Consider the following 24,845-nt stretch of genomic DNA (forward strand, 5'->3'; position numbering starts at 1 on the left):
TTGGCTAATACTATCTACTAAAATTGTTTAATGCTGTGTTAAATTAAATGTAAGGAAATATATATTGTGTCATTGCACATTCTAGGTCTATGTTGAAAACTGAAATATGCCATGAAACTGAAAGAGATGAAATTGTATTGGAAGGGACACATGTAAAATGATGCAGAAAATATAGAGTGTCAGGAACTCTTTGATAACTGTAATAGTTTTGTTTTTTCTCTCAGTGTTTTGAACCATTATGAAAATATTTTAGAAAGTAGTTGATTACACTTAGACAAAAATCAAAGTCCTAATAACTATTGAAGATGGCTGGATAGAGTACATTAGGTCAAGCACTTGCCTTGTATGTGGCCAGCTCTGAGCCACTAAGAGTGATGCTCTCACCTTTCTCTCTTCCCCAAAAGAAAAAAACTACAACAAAAGAAAAGAAAAACACCAAAAAATAAGGGGTTTGAGAGATAGTACAACAGATAGAAATTGGCCTTAGATGCACTGGACTCAAGTCAATCTCTGGAACTCTTTCTAGTCCCCAAAGGCCCTCCATGCGTGGTCCCTAAGCACAGAGCCAGAAGTGGCCCCAATATCCCCCCAAATTTTTTTGAAAAGGGGGGCAGGCTGGAGAGGTAGTAGAGCCTGTAGGGTACTTGTCTTGCACTTATGGCCAGTAGGGCACATGCCTTGCATGGAGCGTACCCTGATTCAATCCTTGACACCCCGTATAGTTCACCAAGAGTGTTTCCTGAGTGCTTCCAGTGTGGCTCCAAACCCAATAACTCCAGAATAACAAAACTATTGACAATTGATTATCAGAATAATCCCTTCTACTATACTATACCTGCTTGTTTATTTTGGGCCACATATAGCTATGCTTAGTAAGTGTTACTCTTACCTCTGCACTGAGGTATTACTTACGGTGGTCCTCTGGATACCATATGGGATACTGGGGATTGAACCCTGGTGTGCTAAATGCCTGATAGCTCTGTCTCTACACCCTATACATTATTATTATTTTTGTTTTGGAAAAAAATTGAAAAACTCTCATAAGTTTATTGGAAAGTAGGAGAGAAAGAAAAAAGGAACTCCTGGTGTGATGAGGAAGTTAGTATAGGGCTAAATTTACCCTATATGTTTTTAATATTACTGAGTATCTTGGTTAGTCACTTTTGTAGGATTAATTTCCAAACAGCATTTCTAATTTTTCATGTTAGAAAGTTTTGATTTTTAGAAAATTCATTATTAATAAAATACATAGAGACACTTTAAAAATAGTTAGATAACTTTTTGAACAATTTGAGTTTTATAGAAGAAAAATTGTTCTGGAAGTGCAAAGAGTTTCCATCTACCAATTCCAGGATGCACATTTTAATCCAGGTACTCCATTTGTATGTAAATGGAAAACGTCTTCCACTTTTTCAGAGTCAAATTTGCAGAGGTTTTTGTTGGGAAAACTATATAATATTCAAAACTATTGTACTCTAACCCAAGTTTTCCACTGGACGTTTTTGTTGTGGCAAACTAGCTGTGTGTCCCTGAATTCTGCCCCTTCCAGTACAGTGACATTCCTATTTGTTTCAGCCCAAAATGTCTCTAGGCAGTGTCAGTGTCAGATATTCCCAGGACACATATCTCCGAGATGAGAATGATCGATCATTCTTTTTTTTTTTTTTTTTTGGTTTTTGGGCCACACCTGGTGGTGCTCAGGGGTTACTTCTGACTGTCTGCTCAGAAATAGCTCCTGGCAGGCACGGGGGACCATATGGGACACTGGGATTCGAACCAACCACCTTAGGTCCTGGATCAGCTGCTTGCAAGGTAAACACCGCTGTGCTATCTCTCTGGGCCCTGATCAATCATTCTTACCAATTTATTTTATTGTGATTTGCTGCATTGTATAGATTGGGGCTCAAAATAGGGTGTTATAGTTTAGTGAGCCTGATTTTGAAGTTGTCTTAGACTAGAGTAAGTTAGAATGTCCCTGCTGTTTGAAAACTGTGGACACTGTCTCTGCCTGGAATCTCTATTTCTGGACAGTGAAATAGATTTTATGGTGTGCTAGAGCAGAAAGGGGTTCAAAAATCATTGAGGTGAATTATAGGAAATATTTTGATAATTGTTTTCAGATGTACTTACTATGTTACTTGAATTTCTCGACTCCAAATCCCATGGCGCGTTTCTTTGGGAAACTAGTTACTTGGAGATGTACTCTTGATGGATTTCAAGAGTAGTCTGTTGTGGGTAGGTTACAATTTAAAACGTTTGATGAGGAAGTCAGGTGTTTAGACTCTGGTGTTTTAATTAGCTCGCCATTATTCGCAAATTGTGACGTTAAGTGATCTTGTGTATTTTCTTTAGGACTTTGTGTTTCTCAAGTTGAGAATAGCACGAGATGTCAGCCAATCATTTTGACCTTTGAAGTTTTAATCTTCACATTTGAAATTCTGCCAGTTATGACAGTTTGTCAGTTTCATACAGGAATCTGCCTTTTTACTAAAGACTGAAAATTTTAATTTACAACTAATAGAATCTACTTTTTACTGTTAGTTTATGGAATTATAAAGGTGCTCAATAATATTCCACTCTAATAATTAAAGCTATTCTTATTGTTTTGCCCTTGCAGAAAATTTTCAAAGACTTGAAGATTAGAAAACTATCAGAAGGCTGTAGTGCTGTTATGCTGTAAGTATTCCTTTGAAAAACAAGTGTAAGTTAAGAATATTTTAAGTATTTTAAGTATCCAGTTGTTTGGGGGAGATATGCTAGGTAGAGATATTATTTGTAAAATATAGAAGATATATTATTATCATGTTAATAATTTATTAGAACTAATCCTGTGCAGTCCTTTAAAAATTGAAAGTGTATTCTTATGTATCGAGATGAAGATTTTACCAATAGCATTGAAAAATGTTTCTAATTCTAACAAGGATTGATCTAGGTTATGTTCATTTGCTTATTTAAAACTATCAGAATCCAGAAAATCATTGTAGTTTTGTAGGTTGGTGATTTGTTTGGGTGACTTATTGTTTAGGTTATTTTGCAGAATTATTTATTTGCTGATTTATTTATGTATTTCATTATTTATTTATTTGATTATTTAGTAAATTATTTATCTGATGAATTATTAATACATCTTCATGACATGCTTTAAATTATTTATAACTTAATTTTGAGTTTATTGCTTTTAGATGCTGCATTGTTACTGACTAGTTTTGATTTTTTCTTTGTGGTTCTTTAAAATTAAGTATTAGCTCTAAGGCAAAGTATAGTCATTGCAATGCCCAGGAATTTTTTTTTTTGTTTTGTTTTTAGTAATTTATGGAAGAAGTAAAATTTCAGTTATGCTTTCTTTGTTTAGCTATAAATTTACCTGTTTAGGGTTACTGGTTATAGAATGTTTTTGTTGTGTTTATGCTCATTGTAGAATCACTTAGAAATTAATGGTATAGCCTGTCATCTGTAAACGGAAGTGGAACATGTAAACCTCAGTGCAGATTATCCTTTGTGTCTCTGAAGGGCAGATCTGTATTTCTTACTTGCTTCAGAATAAATAATGGAGCCTTTTTTTTTAAATTTTCATAGCAAATCTGTTTTAGTACTGGAATATTTTTTAGGAAAATTCAGAGAAATTAAGTTCAACTTAAATTTCAATCCCTAAGATTTAAATTTGACTAATGTAGCCTTTGCCCTGCTAAATTCTTATTTTATGTATATTTGGAAAACAGCATGATTTTTTAAAATAGATTTTTCTATCAGTTATGATGTAATTTGTTTTATATTTTGACTCATATTACTTTATTGTATTGAACTCAAATGGACAGGGTTTTTTTGCAGCACAGCTGTAATTTCTCCAGTTTAGTTTTTAACATTAGGTATTTCTTCTTCCTTCTGACTTTATGTTTTAAGATACTGCAGTTATTAAGGTTCTCATTGAATGTGTTTTATGCAGTTTAAAGCAATGGCTTTCAAATACCAGTTCTCCAACCAGTGCTATTTCATAGATGTCGAAACTAGGGTGAAAACCCCTGAGCTGCTGCCTTGCTTCTAACTGCCAGTCTGTGAACTGGTTGTAGGGCAGATGCTAGTCTGCAGGTATGAAAAGGCCGGATACTGGGATAAAGTAGTTATTGGGGCTGGAGAGAAAGTGCAGGGGTTTAGGTCTTAACCTTGCACATGACTAATCCCAGTTTAGTCCCTGGCACTATATATGGACCCCTGAGCACCACCAGTAGTGATCCCTGAGTACAGAAGCAGGAATAAGCCTAGAGCACTGCTGACTGTGGTCCAACTCCCAACCCTAACCAAACAACTACAAACGTCTAACCAAATAACTTCAAAAATAGTTGTTAGGTTAGAAGAACAGCCTGTGCATAACACCTCTTTTCAATGGTGTGTTTGCAACAAACAAACCTGGACATTCCAATCCCAGCATTTATACGCTCACACATTAGCATGGGGTTGAAATAGAGTAAAAATGTTCTCTTGGCACCAGAGAGATAGCATGGAGGTAGATTGTTTGCCTTGCATACAGAAGGATAGTGGTTCGAATCCAGGTATCCCATATGGTCCCCCTGAGTGATTTCTGAGCATAGAGCTAGGAGTAACCCCTGAGCGCTGCTGGGTGTGACCCAAAAACCAAAAATAAATAAATAAAATAAAAATGTTCTCTTGATTCATGTTTCAATCTAGATTTGTAAAATATGCGTATGTATACTGAAATTTCTTATTTTGAAATACCAAGATATGAAGTTGAATCAGAATATTGCTTTAACATCTTCATATTCTTGCTTTAAAAGAAAGAATTTGCCTTTTTACATATATGGATGAAGAAATGTGTATATTACACATACTTGTAACTTTTTAGTTCTGGATATGGGTGACCACTAATACTGTTAGATACAGAATTTTCTTTTAAAACATGTTTACCATGCCATAATCTGTAGCTCTTTAGAAGAAAACAACTTCTCCAGTGCTAATAAGTTCTACTCTATTAGTTGTCATGACAATATACCCAGCAGGTGCTTTTTCTCTCCTACCTAGCATTACCCAGGGTTATTCTTGACTTACTCTGTACTCAGGAGGTCACTCTGGTGATATTTAGGGGACCACACAGTGCTGGGGATAAAGATCCTTTAGTCCAAGCAGCCCATTGAGCTAGTTATGCACTTTCAAATGATCTTTATTGCTTTTTTATTTCTGTACTATGCTCAGAAAATTGCTCTTGGTAGGCTCAGGGGACCATATGCGATCTTGGGGAGTGAACCCAGGTCTGTCCTCCAGGTCTGTCCTGGGTTGGCAGCATGCAAGGCAAACACCCTGCTGGTGCCCCACAGATATCTTTCATTGGGGAGCTTTGAGCATTTCCAAAGATGTACATATACGTGAAATTTTCTTTTGACATCAAAGTAATTTTGTAGGAATTTATTTTGTTTTGATTTTGTTTCTTTGTTCTTGGTTCATACATGGTGATGCACAGAGCTTATTCCTCACTCTGTGTTGAGATGTCATTCCTGGTGAGACTTACTTAATCATACAGGGTGTCAGGGATAGAGTCTGGGTCTCTCACATACAAGGCAAGCTCCCTACCTATAGGACTGTCCCTCTGGCTTTAAAAATACATTACTGAAAGCATTTATTGAGCACTTATGTGCAGGTGTATCTTTTACATAGATTATTTGTTACTCTTTGCAGTGAGTAAGTACTATAATAGCTTCATTTCATCAACAAGGAAACAGACTTAGAGATACTAAGCAATTTGCTCATGGCCACGTATCTCTGGTGAGAATCCTAGATTAGAACCCTTACTTTGATTCTTAAGGGTCTTACCTATTTACAGATTTATATGTGTAGATGGTATAAGGTAGTTTTTAAGCAGCTCATTTATTTAAAAAAAATTTTAGATAAGTTATTTTATAATAGAATTAATTTGCAAATAGATTCACTTTGTGTTCTGTTTGGTCATTCTTTTAAAACTGTATGCTGCACTTAAAGTGTCCTAAGTATTAAGCTTCATGCATTTTGTGATTTGATTCTTATAATCCTATGTAGTCCCAAGATTACATATAGAAGAGGAATTTGTGCCTCAGGGAACTTTTATATTTGCTTCATAAATATCCTGTTCTCAGGTCACATCTTTTGGATTTTAAGCTCGAGGCCATTTCCATAAATCTGTTATGTCAAATCTGATTTTCTTATAAAAGTAATAATATATTAAGGTATGATATGGACATACTGTTGAAAGAATTATTAAGCATCTTTTATAGAATGACCCCAAGCTTTTATATAAAAAAAATGGGCACAAATATGCCATTAAATTAAACTAAATATAGTAAAGTATCTTATATATACACAAAAAGGACAAGAAAGCAAGAACTTGTAATTTTAAATATTTAAATGAAATTATTTGATAAATCTATGAATAAAATCCTGGGACCCTTGGACTATAATTTACTGAATTGAATGAAACTAACAAAACAGAATCATTTTAACCCTTTTGCCACCTGGCAACAGAAAGGAGGTTGATATTCAGGGTCTAAAACACACAGCTGGGCCCGGAGAGATAGCACAGCGGTGTTTGCCTTGCAAGTAGCCGATCCAGGACCAAAGGTGGTTGGTTCGAATCCCAGTGTCCCATATGGTCCCCCGTGCCTGCCAGGAGCTATTTCTGAGCAGACAGCCAGGAGTCACCCCTGAGCACCGCCGGGTGTGGCCCCCCCCCAAAAAAAAAAACACACACACACACACAGCCACATCAGAAAGCTGATGAGTGATGAGTTGGTAGGACAGCAATAGAATTTGGGTGATACTGCTGTGAGTGCCATTAGTAACTATCTCTGTAAGTGACTGGACTCTGGGAATTACTCAGTGTTCTAAGTTACAAATGTTTTTCAAAAATAATTCAGACTACTCATAAAGTCTACCACCTTTGTGATTTAGGTAATATGAAATATTGTAATCATTAGGATGACCATTTAAGTTACCTTCAAATTCAGAACAATTTTGAGAGTGAAGCTAGGGCATTAGTTAGGTAAGAATTGAAACTTCCTGAGCCAATTGGATCCTATAATTCTAGTAAGCCTTAACTTTCTCTTAAGTAATTCCTTCCAGTCTTTATATTTTGTATATTTAAAGTGGTCCAGAGAGACAGCACTGTGGGCTGAACATGACTCTTCAATGTGGGAGGTTTGGGCTTGATTCCTGGTACTGTGTAGTCCTCTTAAGCAGCTCTGGAAGTGCCCCTAGATTACAGTAGGGAATAGGACCTGAGCATTGCAGAGAGTGGCCCCAAAACACTAATAAGTGATTAATGAAAGGGATCTTTCTGTACTTTAGAAGAAATCTTGATACACATGTAATTTATATTTAATTTTTTATTTTATGCCCAAACTAACTTATGCTTTTGTCAATATTTATTACATTTGTTAACAGACCAAAGCAGTTTATGGTGATAACTGCTTTAGGCATGATTTTGATACCTTAGAATATGATATATGGAATATTATGAAAATTTTATATAGCTTTGGAACATATTTTCAAAAAATATGAAAGGTTTTTAAAGTTATTAGAAACAAATGGTTACTTCTATTTTTTTTTTTTTTGGTTTTGGCCTTATAAATCTTTGGATTTATGATAGATTTGACATTGTACAGAAAACTATCTTGTTACATGTTCAGAATATATAATTTTATTTTTATTTAATTTTAATTATATTTATATATCCAATGATTCCCTCCCCCAAAATGTGTGAAATGTATACTGGACAGATTATATAGTGGGTAGTGTTTGCCTTACATGCAATAGACTCAGGTTTGATCCCTGGTATCCCACACGGTTTTGCTGATCCTGCCAGTAGTAATTTCTGAGTGTAGAGCCAGGAGTAACCCCTGACTACTGCTACGTAAGACCTAAAACATAGACAAAGCAAACAACCTATTAAATGTCATTGTCCCAGAAATATAGTACAGCAGGTAAGGCACTTACTTTGCACACAGCTGATTCAGGTCAGATCCTTGACACCATTTATCGTCCGCGAACAACATCAGGGTGATATCAGAAAGTTACATGTCATACATATTGATAAGATGACAATTTACAAAATTTTTTTTAAATTTGTTTTTACATTTGATTTTGAATAATGGGATTCCTTTGAAGAGATGTGTGTGAATTTTTTGTACTTTGTACTTCTCCCTGACATATATTTATGGAGTATGGCATAATATAGCATAGTCACAATTGATTATTTAAAGTTTTAGTTTATTTGCACTTATATTGAAGTAGGTAACAACATTGGCTTGTTTGGCTTGCTTTTATATGAATATACATTAAAAAGAAAAATTATCAGGTAATACCTCTTACTTATAAGTATAATATGAGAATAGGGTATGTTCAGAAAAAACTATTATGATTGATAAGAAAGACATGAGCACCCACATATTCTGCCTGGAGTTTGCAACAGTAGGAAGTGTTTTTGAAATAATATAGTTGTAAGAGTAATAACATAGCTTTTGTGTTGGCTCTGAGAGTAGCTGTTTTATAATTATGACAAGTAAAAGAACAGCCAGAGGCCATGTTACACAGAAGATCTTGGTAACACCTCAACCATTTTGTAGATAACATAGGAAGTAATTTGGAACAAGGTTGTTCACAACCATGTGTTTCAAACACCTTTCTCCATACTTCCCACATGATTTCAAAATTTGGTTTGCCATGTGTATTTGAATTCTGGACTAATTAAATATAGTCTTGTTAAAGTAGCATTTGCAAAATAAAGGATTCTAAGAGCTCAAGGATTTTTGAGCACAGGATTTTACTTACATGAACGAGTCTGTGAAAATGCTGGATATTATACTTAGTAGTTGCTGTATTGTAGTATTGGCCACCTTTTATTTTGACCATGTAGAAAATGAGATAAAAGTTAGATAGAGTAGATATGTGTTGAGATGTGTTATCACATCTCAGTCATCTTAGTACAGGTCAAAGTACCAAAAAGTACAGGTCAAAGAATATTACATACTTTGATATAAACATTCTCTTGGATATATAAAATTCACTAATAATATTAAGAGAATAAAACTGACAAGTTATTATTTTTATATGATTGCTAAAAGTGACTATTTTAACATTTGTTACCTTTTTTTACGTATCATAGCATACTTCTTTCTCCGGAGCAGTGAGTTTCAATCACAGTTGGTACTTCTCCATAATAGGAAATTTCGAAATAAGTAAGAGGTAGTTTTGCTTGTCATAACAATTGTGGGAGTGTTTTTGTCACCTATTGGACATGGTTCATGATTCTGGATGCCCTATGATGATTGCATAATAAAGTCTCAAATGACAAAAACATTCTGAGTTTTGTTAAGTCTTTTTTACATTTTCTAGTGTATACTATGACAAGATTTTATTTATGTAAATATTCTTAGACTTTTAGGGCATTGTTTCTCAAAGTGGGCAATACTGCCCCCTAGGGGAGACACTAGAAAAATTCGGACAATGGGGCTAGGAGTTGGGGGGAGTAGACTCAAGTGCAATTGGAGAATACTTTCTTTTTGGTCCTTTAAATTGACAGATTTCTGGGGCTAAGGGGTATGGGGAGTATTGTGATTTTTAATGGTAGTTCAGATAAAATGGGAAACTTTGCTGTAGTAGCTTGTATATAGGGAAAGCATGAAGTAGAATTAAAAGCTCTCAAAATTATTTGAAAATTTCTCCAGACTTTTTTTTCTTTGATGTGATGTAGCATCTCTGTGTCTCTCTCTTCTCTCTTCTCCGCCCTCCCTCCCTCCCTCTCTCCCTCTCTCTCTCTCTCTCTCTCTCTCTCTCTTTCTCTTTCTCTCTCTCTCTCTCTCTTTCCTCTCCCCCCACTCCTCTCCCCTCAAATGCCTTACCACTGTACTATCTTTCTGGCCCCTCATCCAAATTTCTTTTCTGTTTTTGGCCCCTCATCAAATTTCTTTCTTTCTTTCTTTCTTTCTTTCTTTCTTTCTTTCTTTCTTTCTTTCTTTCTTTCTTTCTTTCTTTCTTTCTTTCTTTCTTTCTTTCTTTCTTTCTTTCTTTCTTTCTTTCTTTCTTTCTTTCTTTCTTTCTTTCTTTCTTTCTTTCTCTCTCTCTCTCTCTCTCTCTCTCTCTTTCTTTCTTTCTTTCTTTCTTTCTTTCTTTCTTCCTTCCTTCCTTTCTTCCTTTCCTTTCCTTTCCCTTCCTTTCCCTTCCTTCCTTCCTTCCTTCCTTCCTTCCTTCCTTCCTTCCTTCCTTCTTTCTTTCTTTCTTTCTTCTTTTCTTTCCTCTCTCTCTCCCTCCCTCCCTCCCTTCCTCCCTCCTTCCTTCCTTCCTTTTTTTTTTTTTTTTGAGTCACACCAGCATTGCTCAGGGTTTACTCTTGGCTCTGCACTCAGAAATCGCTCCTGGTAGGCTCGGGGGGACCATATGGGATACGGGGATCGAACCTGGGTCCATTCCAGGTTAGCTGTGTGCAAGGCACAAAAAAACCAAAAAAACAAAACAAAAAAAAACAACAAAAAAACTGTGCTGGGGCCCTCATTAGAGTTTTTCTCATTATAGTTGGCCACACCCAACTGTGCTCAGGAATTACTCATGGCTGGGTTCAGAAGTATGTGGTGCTAAGTGTTAAACTGGGGTTAGCTGTGTGCAAGACTAGCACCATACCTATTTGTGCTATCTTAATTTTATTTCTTATTCCCCTGCATTTGCTGTTTTATATTCTAGGACAGTGATGGCTAGCCTTTTTGAGCCCGAGTGCCCAAACTGCCGCACAAAACCAAAGAATTTCCTCAAAAGTGCCGGCATGTCAATTAAACCTTAATAACAAGATTTTAGTATCTAAAATGTGTCATGCTCCGCATATCTAATTGCGAACCTTCCCGAATCCCAGCTGCAAGGCCTTCGCATGCCACTCCTAGAATCTAGGAGAATATGGTGTCTATATATATATATATATTTTTTTTTTTTTAGAAATTTAATGCATATAAGTCTAGACAGTACAGTAGATTCTCTGAGATAGTTTGTGACTAAGTAGTATCACATCTTGGTAGAGGTAATTATTTTGACACTACAATTATGAAAAAAAGCCATGTCACTTGCACTAATACTACTTTTCATAATCTCTCCATTTCCACTGTATGTAATTTGTCCTGACACTTCAATCTTTATTTTATTTAGGCCATTTCTTATTTTCCACATTCACCTTTTTCACCTTCTGATCTCTTATCACTGTAATTCTCCTTTTATTTTCACAAATGTAGGGAATTTATAGTGCTTGACAAAGTCTATCTGTAGTTAGGTCTCATTATCATTGAATTTAATTTCACGATATATGGGAATCTGGTGGGGCTGAGAACATTTTAAAAATCGTGTGCTTAGTCCACCTGGTTCTTTTTGCTTTTCATACTTTTTCATGCTTTTCATTCTATGGATCAAATCTGTATTATCTACCTGTTGAATTAAATATTTTTTAAAGAAACACTCTTAAACAGCTAGCAATAAGGGGCTTAATTTTATGTGCTATTTTTTCTTTTCTCTGCATTGCTAATTTATCTTTCAAGGTGCTGCTCTTAAAAGCTTTCTGACTACTCTGAAATAATCTCAGAATTCTAGTGGTCTTTGTAGACTGATTATAACCATTGTAATTAGTAGTTTATTGCATGTCTTTTTCATAAAAACAGGAATTTCCTAATTTTTATTGTTGTTTTTATGTTAAACAATTTGTTTTGGAGGAATGAAAAAATAATACAAATGAGATAATAGGTAGCTTGAATATAGCTTTGTCAGAAGAATTGTAGTTATTTCTTTGTCTAATACCACTTGAAATTCAGTAGTTAAAGCATAAAAATTAATGAATTTACTTCTTTTATAAAATATTAATGCTGTTATATCTGGCAGTAATCAGTCTTTATATTGAAGTTACAAAGTTATTGTCGGAGTTGAATGTAGAACAGCATCTTTTTCTTCTTTGTATTTTTTAATTTTAATTTTTATATAATCACTGAAATGACAGTTACCCATTGTGTTTCATATATACAATATTTCAACACCAATCCCTTCACCAATGTCTAATGCCCACTTCTCTCCACCTCCCTTCTTACCCTTCTATGCCTCCCACAGTTTAGCAGCATCTTTCTTGATTTCTTTATTTTTGTTTTTGGGCCATACCTGCCTGTGTGCAGGGCTTACTTCTGACTTTGTTCTTAGAATGTGTATATACTTATACAAATACACACGTGTATACTTTTGTTTTAGGGCCACACCCAGCAGTGCCCAGAGCATACTCTTGACTCTGCTCTCAGGGATCACTCCTGGCTGTGATGTGTTGTGGATTAAATAAACCCTGTCAGCTGTGTGCAAGGTAAGTGTCATACCTGTTGTATTTCTCTGACCACAGATATATTTTCCATTCAATTTATTTATCTTTATCTTGAGATATAATTCACTTAAAGTTTCATTAGCATAATTTTTGAGGTAATTCATGTAAGATTTCATTAATATAATTTTTTGAGGTATCCCATTCAGTTTGACCATTTCTGCTGAAGTCTTAACACTTCAGCTCTTCTACTTCCCCTATTTCCTTTTATGACCTTTCACATGATATAACACTTCATATATTTGTTTATACTCTGGACATAGGAGACAGAAAAAGTCTGTGTGAAGTTCAAAATCAAGTGCAGAAAGGTCTTTTGAAGAAAAACTATATAATTATGTTATTGTACAAAAGTTTTTTTTTTTTTTTTTTTTTGTACAAAAGTTTAAAATTATATCTGGAAAGCTAGAACTGCCTAACAGATGTGATTGCTTCATTGTTTCAAATTTATGCCAATCAGAGTTGATAGGATTTGATCACACTCTAGTAGATTTATGAGATAAATTACAATATTGCATGACACGCTTCAGATAGAAAACATCAATATAAGTTGAATATGATTTCTTGTTTAAGATAACAAGCCAGTAATTCTTTAAATCAGACGGTTGCTGCTTGAGAAAATATTTATTATCACTTTGTGGAAATTAATAGTATCTTTGATATTTTCATGATGATAAAACATATCTTAAAATGTTCAGTGTATATAACTTACTAGGCAAGGGAGATACAATGATCACGAAGGTGGTTTTTCCAGGGTGAGGCTTATTCTTTGCACTCTGGATGTGCTGACCCCTCTGATTTCCCCAAATGGGGAAACTCGACTACATAATTTGTTGTAGTTGGGGTTTGCATTCATATATATATATATATTTTTTTTTCCCTCTCTATATAGAGGGAAGGTCCTATTTTCTTTTACCTGTATTGACCCATACAGATTTCCAAAGGCCAGCAGAGAAATGCGACTGAATTTAAATTTGACTGCTAAAAACTTGAATATAAGATAAAAAGCTTGTCAATATGCGCAGGATTTCTTTTGAGTAAGATTTTATTACATATATTCAAAGACTTATCAGGAATATTTTCATATTTTTATTTGGGAGTTTCTGTCTTAATGCCTCTATTCACCTTTCCTTCCACCACCACCCCTTCTGTTCATTGTTACTTTTTCTTTCCTTTCCTGCCTGGCAACAAAATATCAACAGGATAATAATAAAAAAAAAAAAAGCATTTTTACTAATGAAAAAGCAGGTCTCATAGAGACATTCTAGTATAAAAAAAATCTGAGTCAGCTTTCTAGTTGTTTATTTTCTAAGAAAACAGTGATAGAATTACTCTAAAATCCATACTCATACTGTTTTTATACTTCATTTAGGACAACTGTATGTTTCAATTTTGAAATGCCTCATGAATTCTCTTGAGAACTTGATTTGAAGTTGTCAAAATTTGTCAAAAAGTTAAGTCATTTTTGAAAAGAAGATAGAATTTTTTATTTGTTAGATTGAGAGTTTTAATTTTAAAATATATAGACAAGCCAAATCAGCGATTTTAACTTAAAATTTACTTATTTACATTTACAATACTATAGAATTCAAGATCTAGTTTTTGTATGTATGTACGTGTATAAGCCTCATCTCTCTCACTGCAAACTTTCTAGTATCATCTTACTATCAAAATGGCCCTTTCACCCATTTCTCCAAGTTTGTTGTTCTCTTACCTATTGTCTGAATTAGTTTTGTTGTGTTTTCCAGTTTGTTTGCTTTAGTTATTCATAATCTACATCTAAGTGGAATCTTGTAGTCTTTCACTTCCTAGATTTCAAGACTCATCCATTTTGTTGTACAACACAATTTCATCTTTTCAAATAGCTGAGAGTTAATACATTGGGTTTATAAACCATAGCTTCTTTCTCCAGTTATTTGATTTCATATTTTGACTATTGTAAATGATGCTACTGTGAACACGGGGGTGCAAATATCATTTAAAATTAGTGTTTTCATATTCTTCAGATAAATACACCCATGAGTAGTATTGTTGGATCATATGATATTTCTATTCTTAGTCTTTCAGAATCTCTATACTAAGAGTTTTTCATAGAAGCTATGCCAGTTTAAATTGGAAAAAAAGGCTTGAATACATATTTTTTAATTTTTTTTTTATTTTTAATTATGAGAACAAGGATACAAAGAAAGAGGACAAGGTAAAGTTACAGTGGAAGAACAATCACTCATAACATAATTCTCAGAAGTCCCCTTGCTGATATCTTAACTTTGAAATTTCAGCCAAAGAACATTAAGATAAATAAGACAGAATCCATGTACAATTACTTTGTCCCTCAAGTCCCCAGATTGTAACACATTATAATATTTCTTAACAGCACACAAGGCAATCTAAAGCCATAAAACTTACGTAACTCCTTAAACATTACAGGCATGGTATTTTTTTTACATTTCCATATACATGCATATTAGCTTAAGTTAACCTCAAATTTTAGGTGGGTTCTTTTTAAGGATTAGAGTAAAAGGAGCACAGTAAAAATGGTGTTAGAGTGGCAATTGTTGTTTGCATAGGCCCACCAAAATATGAGGGACATGGAAAGAAATAACCTTGGCCTAAATACAAAGAGACCCGACCCCTGAAGTTTCCTGGCACAAGACCAACTCTAGGCTCCAGATCATCAAATCCAAGACATTGTCTGTAGTGCCAACACACTTTTATTTTTCACACAGTCTCTGTTGTTGGTATCATGTTTCTGTATTAAAGATCCTGGAATCTGCATATCCTACATTGAAGTCAGGATGTGGAGCGTCCTCTCCTTTCACCTCACAATCAAAGGGCAATGCAGTGAGCCCTGTCCTATAAGCAGGACATTGTTGTTGTTAAGTCTTCTCAGTGTTAAGGGAAGTCTCTTTTGAGCAGGTCGATATCTGAGCAGTGTAGGGTCTTCCGTGGTAGAGGATTGCTTCCAGGTGATGTTATAGACCAGCCTGGATGTTTCGTGGATGGCTTCCCTGGTTCAGGGGTGGAAGGAAAATGCCCTTTCTTCTGAGGTCTGTGCAAGGTCGTTATGTCAATGTTCATGTATTAAAATTAGGATTTTTTTTTACTAATTGAAATATTCTTTGAGCCATTGGTTTGCTTTTTTTTGGGGGGGGGGTAGTCCCACACCTGGTGTTGTTTGGAGACTACAGCCCTGTTTGCATTTGGTAGAAGGGATTAAGACATGAGGTTTCCTGTTCCCACCCAGATACAAACGTGGCTGGCCCCAAGGGTTAGATGATCAGGAATGAATGACCTAGTTATTAACTCTTTTAATAAAAGTATTTTTGCTTGAAATAAAAGAAATTTAAATAGATTACAAGGTCTTGATCATTTCTTGCATGTCAGTAGTTTCAGAGAGCTGAAAAATGTTTATGCTGTGTAATAAGCATATGCTACTTTAACAATACAATCCATTATGTACCAAAAATAATCTATTTTAATCATAGATGCTGATTTAATGAGACAAAACTAGTTTACATCCAAAATGGATTTAGGATATGATTTTTCCCTTTGTTTTCTACATAATTATTAGACAAATCTTTACCAACATTGACAATGTTTTTAGGAGTTTTTATTTCTTTGACTTTTACATAGTGTCTTTGTTTCCAGGAATTTATACATATATTTGAACCCTTTCAAAACAATTAAAAAATATAAAGATTCCTGATCTTTCTTGGAGAAAATTCTCTATATATTTATAATGTTTTTAAGTTAAATTTTTTTTAAAGAGGGCTGTGTAGTTCTATAACTTGTGAAGAAGTTTTTGAGAGATTGAATTGCCTGTTGTGAAAATGTGATATTTAAGTTTAACCTAAGTAGTGAACTGAGGTTACCACTTATGTTTGCTGTTTCAGAATCACCTGGAACCTTTGCTCATCTTTGAGAGCTCAGTAGGCTATGCTTCCCCTTCCCTCCTTTATTTGATTTTATTCCTCACACTCGATTGCAGTTGCTAACTGTGACCCTTGAATTCTTCTACATCTGTATTGTACATCTTGATTGACAAATTTTCCTTTACGTCTGGTCAGATAACTATATTTGGAAAAATACTATTTTGTTTTATACCATTGAACCTAGCAGAGTTAAATGTAGTTTGGATGCATAAGGAAGAATTAATGATTGGAAGATACAGAGTTGGTAAATTATTTATTCTGGCCCCGAGGAAGCTGAAAAGCTGAGTGAAAGACTAATAAATCATTTGTGGTAGTGCTGGTTGTCACTTCCAATTATTTTAGACGGTTTTGTGATAAACTGCAGCACCTGCTAGATACCCGCATACCCTCCCTTGGTGCTAGTGGTGCAGCTTGTTTAGTTGATTATCAGAGGCAAGTTTGTGTAAAGTTTATTTAGGTTGGAGAGGAAATTACTCTTTTTAAATCAATTTTTGTTGCTTTTTACTCATTGTTTTGAGTGCTGTGAAATGATTTCTCTAATGTGGTAGGGAATCAAAAATGTACATACCACTTTAACTGGGGAGACTGTATCGTTTCTTAAATGAAGTACCCGAAGAATTGAGCTTCTTTATTATTCTCAGACTAATTAAAAACTACTTCTTCTGAGATGATTAGTATGCTAAAGATCAAATCAGCTTTTTGATACTATTTTGATAGAGACTGCTGTCATTTTGACCAGGATTTTCTTCAACTTTTACTTTGAATGCTTAAGGTCTTGAAAGTAATAGTCTTAAAAGGTGATGGTGTCCCTTTGGCACTTCTTGTGTTTTTAGAAGCTGAAACAGCTTCTGAGATCCTTTTCTGTATACAAGAACTTGGAAAAAAGCTTGGCCTAGATTGTTCTGATTCTTGCAGTAATGAAATAGGATTATACTCAAGCTTCTTCAGAAATATAAAATTTTGAATATTATGTAATGTGTATATATGTATATGTATGTATGTGTGTATAAATACATATATATATATATACATATATTGAGCCATACCCACCACCACTAGAGGTTACTCCAGGTAGGCTCTGTGCTCAGAAATCACTCCTGGCAGGCTCAAGGAGACCATATGGGCTGCCAGGGATTGAACCTTGGTTGGCTGCATGCAGGGCAAATGCCCTACCAGTTGTGCTATTGCTCAGGCCCCTAACATGCATATTTTATGCCTGGAATTATGGTCAGCTCTTTTATTTCCATCAAAGTTTAATAAGGTCTTTTATGTTTAAGGTTTGTTTATATGTCAGAGTAATACTTTTTGTCTGAATACTTGGAGCTATAGGACTGTTTGTGAGCGCTCCTGCGATTATATACAAAGTAGTACTTTCCGTAACTGTCTTGCATACTTTTAATCACATTATTTGCTTACTAACTTTTTTCTATTTTTTGGGGGGAATTACATAAACAATACCATTAGTAATAACAGCTACTATTTTTAGTCAATTTTGTCCTGTGTTTATTCTGAACATTTTATATATGTTGATTAATCTTAAACATGTTAGCCTGAAAAGGTATTTGTTATCCTTTACTTTACAAAGGATCCTTATGATAGTGACAGAGTCATCATGATTTAATCTTTTTTTTTAGAGTGAATAGAAAGACTAAGTGCTCATAATAAATCTGACCTCGGTTTAGCAATTTTAATCCAAATAGTGTAGTAACAAGTATCAACTGGCCATTTTATTTTGTGTTTGTTATTGCCATCTTTGTTTTACATGAAGAAATTGAAATGTAGAAGTTTTTAAAGAAACTTTAAAAAAAGCCTTTCTTGAGTTGTAAGGCTTAGAAGTTAGGGGTGAATGAAAACCTGCCTGCCTGCTTTTACACGTATTTAGGGAGTATAATCCCTAATAGGAATCTTGATGAACAGTAAAATGTTGAGAGGAGAGTGAGCTGGAGGAAACCTAAGTAACTGGGAAGCTCTTCCACAGAGAATTCAGACTTCCTTGATCTGTTAACAGTTTCATTTTTGAGAGAAGTTTAAAAGTAGATTTTTATGCAAAGTGTCTGAAATGAAAAATATTGATAATTACTATGAATTATTTGCACAGATGTGGCTTTTGGGGCTGGGGTGTGGCAGGCACATCCTAAGGTGCTCAGGGCTTATTTCTGACTATGCTCAGGGTACCGTACGCAGTGCTAGGTATTAAATCAGCGTTGGCTGGATGCAGGGCAAGAGCTCAACCCTATACTATCTCCCTGACACCTAAATGTGAATTTTGATAGCCAGTTTATAATTTATATATTGCCTTTAACTGGGATTTGTATCTCTAAGTTCATCCAATTGAAAGCTAGTATAGTAAAAGTCTATGAAACAGTTTTAGGATGGTATCAATGCAATTTTATTATTTAAGGAGATTAATAGTCTAGATCAAACATGAATATTTGATATTTCGTGTTTGTAAAATTTTTTTTTTTTTTTTTGGTTTTTGGACCACACCCGGTGGCATTCAGGGGCTACTCCTGGCTGTCTGCTCAGAAATAGCTCCTGGCAGGCATGGGGGACCATATGGGACATCGGGATTTGAACCAACCACCTTTGGTCCTGGATTGGCTGCTTGCAAGGCAAACAACTCTGTGCTATCTCTTCGGGCCCTCGTGCTTGTTAATTTAGTACTGTTATTTAGTAATGTTCCTATATATACCTTAAATGAATTTTACTTAATTTGTATTGAGCTATGATGGGATGTTAGTAATCTAAATATAGATTATATAGCACAAAGCATAATATAAACATTTGAACAAGCATAATATAAAAATCTGAGCAAGAATTTCAGTTATCACATTATTATTAAGTAAATGTTTTTTGAAACTCTAGTTGGTCCCCTGGTAGTAAATCCTTTTATTTCTACCTTTTCTCACTAAATCACATATTTTTTTTGTGCTCTGATTCTGTAGAGATTTATGATACATGTAGTTTCTCAGTGAATTGCCTTTATCATATTTAAGATAGACTTAAATAGTATGTGGACAGTTGTGTGACTTTGAGTGGAATTTAACACAATCAGAAGCTTTTACAGGGATTATTGGAGTAAATAGACAAGTTTTACTGAATGAGAAGTTGTTTAAAATAAAATCCAGAATTTTTATGTTTTGGTTTCATTAAATGATTTTATATTATTTAAAATATAAATGAATTATTATGGAGACAATATCAATATCCTGAAATTTTCACTTTAATCTATTGTTATTCCACATACCTAGATTTTTGAATTAACCTAAAATTGTTAGTTCAAACCATGCTAGAATTATTAAAAATAATTTTGCTTAATGGATTTAAAAAGAATATATATAGTTAGGAAAAGTTTTACTCAAAACCAATATTAACTCTTAAAAATGGGCTCAACAAATTATGAATAGTTTTGGTGTTCTTTTTATTCTTTATAGTTTATTTAAGATATAAGTAAAATACTTGTTACTGATGTAATTTTTCTGTTAAATGTTAGAGGACTTATTGCAATGGCTTATAGCACTTCATCTATTAGTATTAAATTTTTGCTTACAATATTACTTTAATAGAAAATTGTTTTATTTTTAATATGTTTGTTACATATATAGTTAATATAATTAAGTATATGTTTTATTACATATAAATATATGTTTATTATAAAATTCGAAGATATAAATGGAAAACACACACATTCACACGTTCCTTCTCAGAGAATACCTTAACACCATTGTTAAGGTATTTTACTTTTTCACTTTGTTTTGTCTTCTTGGTGATTATATACAGTTTGGTAAATTTGTTTATAAAAGACATAATTAGCAGTGTTTGGTTATATCCTATACACAAAGCTTATCTAGTAAGGGAATTAAAGGTAAATTCTCTCTTCTGAAGTTGAATATTAGGAAATAGACTCTTTGCCTCTATTTGATAATTTAAAGGTACTTATATTTACCCATCTCTTTGGGGGCAAGCACTCCCTTATATTTATCTTTATATTCTGAGAATAAAAGATTTTAAGTGGAGTTTGTCTTTTTCTTCTATACTTAAAAGCAAACTGGTAGCACATATATGAATGTATTAAACATCACCTTAATGGATCTGACTTGTAGAGATATGATTATGCTAAGAAATTACTAAATGATGGAACTAATAATTCTTTTTTAGATCTAAAAATATAGCTGGTCCCATCCATCATCATTAATGAAGTTTTACTATGTTCAGATTTGTCAAAGGATAGATTTTGCCAAATAAATATTTATATATATTATTACAGCCTTTTTGAAAACTGCAAAAGAAATAACTCTTGGAGGTTATAATTTCATAGGCACCTAAGAAATTGGATATAAAAAAATTTAGGTGCTTGGTGGTACTAGATATTAGACAGCTTTCTTTATGTAAAAGCCTTGCATTTTTTTTAATGAGGTAAGCTACAATATTAGGGATGGTCAGGTCTTTAGAATTTACTTCTTTTAGAAAATTTAAGTTTGGGGACGTAGCTAATTGGACCAAAATTTTAAGACAATACTGTACCTAATGCTCATTATGAATAGGTAGCTATATTTTAATGAGTAAGCTAAATGTTATGAATAAGTAGATTGTTGGAGGCTTTGCCCTGGATACTTTAGGAAAATTATTATATGAAAGCTTCCATGAATATATATATTAGGAGAGACTTTTTGCATTTCTTAAGTATTATTATACTGTTGGAACCTAGGATCTCATACAGATGAACCAGGTATTTCACCATTGAGATATATCCTGGCTCCCAAGTATACGTGCATTGAGGAGAAGTGCTTAGAAGACAGAATGATGTTTAAAAGCATGGCAATATTAGGAAAGATGAAATAGGATGGGTTCTAGTTCACTTTGTTTCTTAGCAGCACTTTGACTATATAATTGGAAGGTATCTTTGGATAAACTTTATGGAAACTTTTCAAGTTTGAAGATTTCAGCTGGAGTGTCTAGAGGGTCACTAAAAAAATTCCTCTCTATATTAAAATAAAATGTTTCCAAGCTTTAAAGAAAAGATCTCAGAGTTTGCAGATGATCCTAAAATTGGAGCTAGAGGAAATAATGAGGAACAATGCAATCAGATTCAAAAAGATTTGGATTGTTTAGGTGATTGGGCCAGCAGATGGCAAATGCAGTTCAGTGTAGACAAATGTAAAATAATTATCTTAGGAACAAAGAACCAATCATACAGCACACTGATCAGGAAAAAATTTGTGGGTTATTGTAGGAAAACCATTGAAATAGTTAACCCGGTGCACAGCTGCAGCAAAAAAGGCAAGCAAGAAACCAAATTAGCAGACGGATAGAATATAAAGCAAGAGGCACTACTTATAGTGTATTAAGAAACTTGCTAGACCCCATCTAAATTACTCACTCTAGTATTGGTTTATAGAACCACTTTACAGAAAGTACATTTTGGTCATAGGAATAGACTAGAAAAGATAACACACGGACCTGATGAATGAGATTTGAACTCATTCTTATGAATTTCTGTTGAGAGAAACTTGACAGTTAAGAGTCAGAGTAGAGGTACTTTGGGTCAGTTCTGTCAGAAGATTGGTCTTAGTGGAGAACTTGCTCACCACGAGAGAAACCTAAAAGCTCTTATGAGTTTCTTGTGCAGCCTGGGAGCTGCTCAGTGAGCCTGGGAGCTAACGATTGAGAGTCAGGCTCTTCCTCACTGGGTTCTTCTTCACCAGGCTCTTCCTGCCAGGCCAGTGTCTCTTGTAATATTAGAACATACAGACTTCTTAGTTCACTGCAGTGACAGAAGTTTGTGATTTGCCTTCCTTGGTACTTGTCAGTGCCTAATTCTCTAACTTTGTCTCATTTATTTTGCTTTGTTTTGATTTGATTTGAGCAGCTTGGTATCCAGCCAATACATTAATTTTTTTACTTGGATTCACCAGAACATGTTCATTGTTTGTAATCGAGAGCACTCATGGGTAGAATGTTGAGTTCTTTTATTGTAGCCGTGCATTGCTTGGTTTTTGGTCTGAAGTGTCTGCTTTGTTTAGAGTGGTATCTTAAGAATCATCTTTTTGTGAATGAGAGGAAAGCTAAAGTGCCAGTCTCTTAGTTACAAAGTAAGACTATGAATACTAACATCTGCAATTTTTTGGTAAAATTTAGCTCTAGCCATGTAAGTTTTCTCAAAAATGATGCTTGATATTTAGCTTGGTGTTAGAAGAGTATGATCTTTTATTAAAAATTTCCTTCATTAAAAGAGCATGTGTCACATAATTCACATAGTTGATAGTAATACATTTGTTTCCAGATAGTGAGAGCAAAATCATTAAAAAAAAAATAGAAAGAGAGGGGCCGGAGAGATAGCATGGAGGTAAGGCATTTGCCTTTCATGCAGGAGGTCATAAGTTCGAATCCCGGCGTCCCATATGGTCCCCTGTGCCTGCCAGGAGCAATTTCTGAGCCTGGAGCCAGGAATAACCTCTGAGCACTGTCAGGTGTGACCCAAAAACCACAAAAAAATATATATATATATATATATATATATATATATATATATATATATAGAAAGAGAAAGAAAAAAGAAGGAAGAGAAGAAAAAAAGTAGTATATCGACAAGCAAATTTGTAAAAATTTTATTATATCTCCATTGAGGAGGTCATGAAGTCATTGTCAGAAGGTTTAGTAAGTTCTTGTTGCTAGCTGACCATTCTGCTACTTCATTTTTTTTTTTTTAACATGAAGTGACTTTAGTTGCACAATGGCATCTAAAATGGTGTGTCTTTATGGGGATGACAGTATTAAACTTGGACCTGAAAGGTCAGGTCCAGGAATTCCAACCACTATTGCTGATACTCTGGCTTTTATGGGCAGGGTTCTGGCTGCCAGGTCTCCTGCAAGTGGGAGAAGGCAGGGGGAGGGTGCCTGCGAAGAATATGTACTTACTAAAATACATTTTATTTGTGTCTTAAATTGATGTTCTCATTTTATTTGGAAGATACCTTGCATTCTTGGTATACAATGTCCTTATTAACATGAGTAGAGTAAGGACATTTTGGGTGATAGGATATTGTTAGATTACTGAATGAATAGTGACTGAATAAAGTATTTGGAAAAAATAGTGCACTGACAGTAGGAATTAGGATTAAATCTTAAGTATATGGTGAATTGTTTGGTTAATGTTCAGAGTTAATTGTTAACACCCAAGTCATGTTTTTAAGTAGTGGTCAGTTTTCCCAGTTATCACATATGTGACATGTATTTTACTCAAATGGTTAGTTGAGGACATTTTATTCTTGAGGTTTGGAAAGAGAAGTTTCTTGTTTTGAAGGGTAGGTATTCAGATCATGGAGGAGGCAGAAAATAATCAAACATTTGTCTTGAAAACTTTTTTATTGTTTTCAGAAAAGTGAAATTTTTCCAACAGTTGAGTATCCCTGAGGAACTTCTATTCTATTGATTGCCATAACTTCCTTTCCAGAGACTAGTTGTATCTTGTCCTGTTTTCCCACATAATTCCATTGTTTTCATTCTACATACACCCTTTCTTCCTATCATATCAATGTACCATTGTGAAGATCAGTATTTCCTAAAGGGAGTATTAGAACATCTAGAAGGGGACAGTAGCCTCTTATTGCAATAGGTGGTGGGGGAGGCTTTCTGTTTGTTTGCTTAAAAAATAGATTTCCAGGAAGGTGGTGAGTACTTGTTTTTTTCCTCCACCCCCAAAAGTGACAGAAACCAGACAGTTTTGGGAATCTCTGGTACAGATTTTGGATGCTGCCAGGAGAAAAAGCTGTGTGGTTGAGCTATCTCAAACATCTGTATGAATATTTGATAGCCTCTTATTTGCTTTGAGAGTATTTTTTATGATGAGAATATTTTGTTCTTTGACATTTTAGTCTGTCTCAGTGAAGAAAAAAATGTTCATCTAGCATTCAGGGAAATATCTCTGATCTACAATTAGGGGCTGACTGCCTTTATTTATGTTGTGTGCCTTTATAATCAAGAGAATAAAATGTATTTGAACACCTCAAATTATATATTTTTAAAATACGCAAGAATTCTTTATTTTTTTCTGCATCATGTGCACGTGAAGAGGGATGCATAGGACATGGCCTGAAATACTTAACAGAAGGGCGTATACAGGTTGCTGTGCCAGATTGCAGAAAATGAGTCTGCATATCTGCAAAATAGCAAACGAATCAACACCTGCCTTCATAGTCTCTTGCATTCTTTCCTCCCTGCACTGCAGGTTTTTTCTATAGGATCTGAATCCAGCAAGTTCTTGGAGTTGAGCTTCACTGGCTGGGGTTTATACTCTCTACCTTGACTTGGGTCCTGAGTCGTACTGGATGTCTCTGGGAAGGTTATTATTATTATTATTTAATCATGTCTTTGATTTTCACAAGTGCACTGGGGCAGAGAATAGGTGTATGACTGATGTCTTCTTGTGCTTAGTAGTTGCTTTTCACTTGCTAAAACATTGTTTTTCTCTACTGTTATACTTCTTTACTATTATAATTGGAATTTTTTCAAAACACTGATGGGTCTGATGAGTGGGTTCTACCTGTTTGCAC

At 34.4% G+C, this 24,845-nt stretch overlaps 1 protein-coding gene and 1 pseudogene across 1 annotated transcript in view; both read left to right on the plus strand.

Moving 5' to 3' along the window:
- TBC1D5 (TBC1 domain family member 5) overlaps window positions 1–24,845 on the plus strand; it is a 543,770-nt gene that overhangs the window by 52,789 nt on the left and 466,136 nt on the right. Inside the window, exon 2 of the mRNA XM_049766154.1 lies at window positions 2,618–2,676. The gene's annotated coding sequence lies outside the window, so the exon portion shown is untranslated. The remainder of the gene's footprint in view (window positions 1–2,617; window positions 2,677–24,845) is intronic.
- LOC125998476 (uncharacterized) lies at window positions 13,066–13,244 on the plus strand (annotated as a pseudogene).

This window comes from Suncus etruscus, chromosome 20 (assembly GCF_024139225.1).
Source record: "Suncus etruscus isolate mSunEtr1 chromosome 20, mSunEtr1.pri.cur, whole genome shotgun sequence".
NCBI classification, from domain to species: Eukaryota; Metazoa; Chordata; class Mammalia; order Eulipotyphla; family Soricidae; genus Suncus; species Suncus etruscus.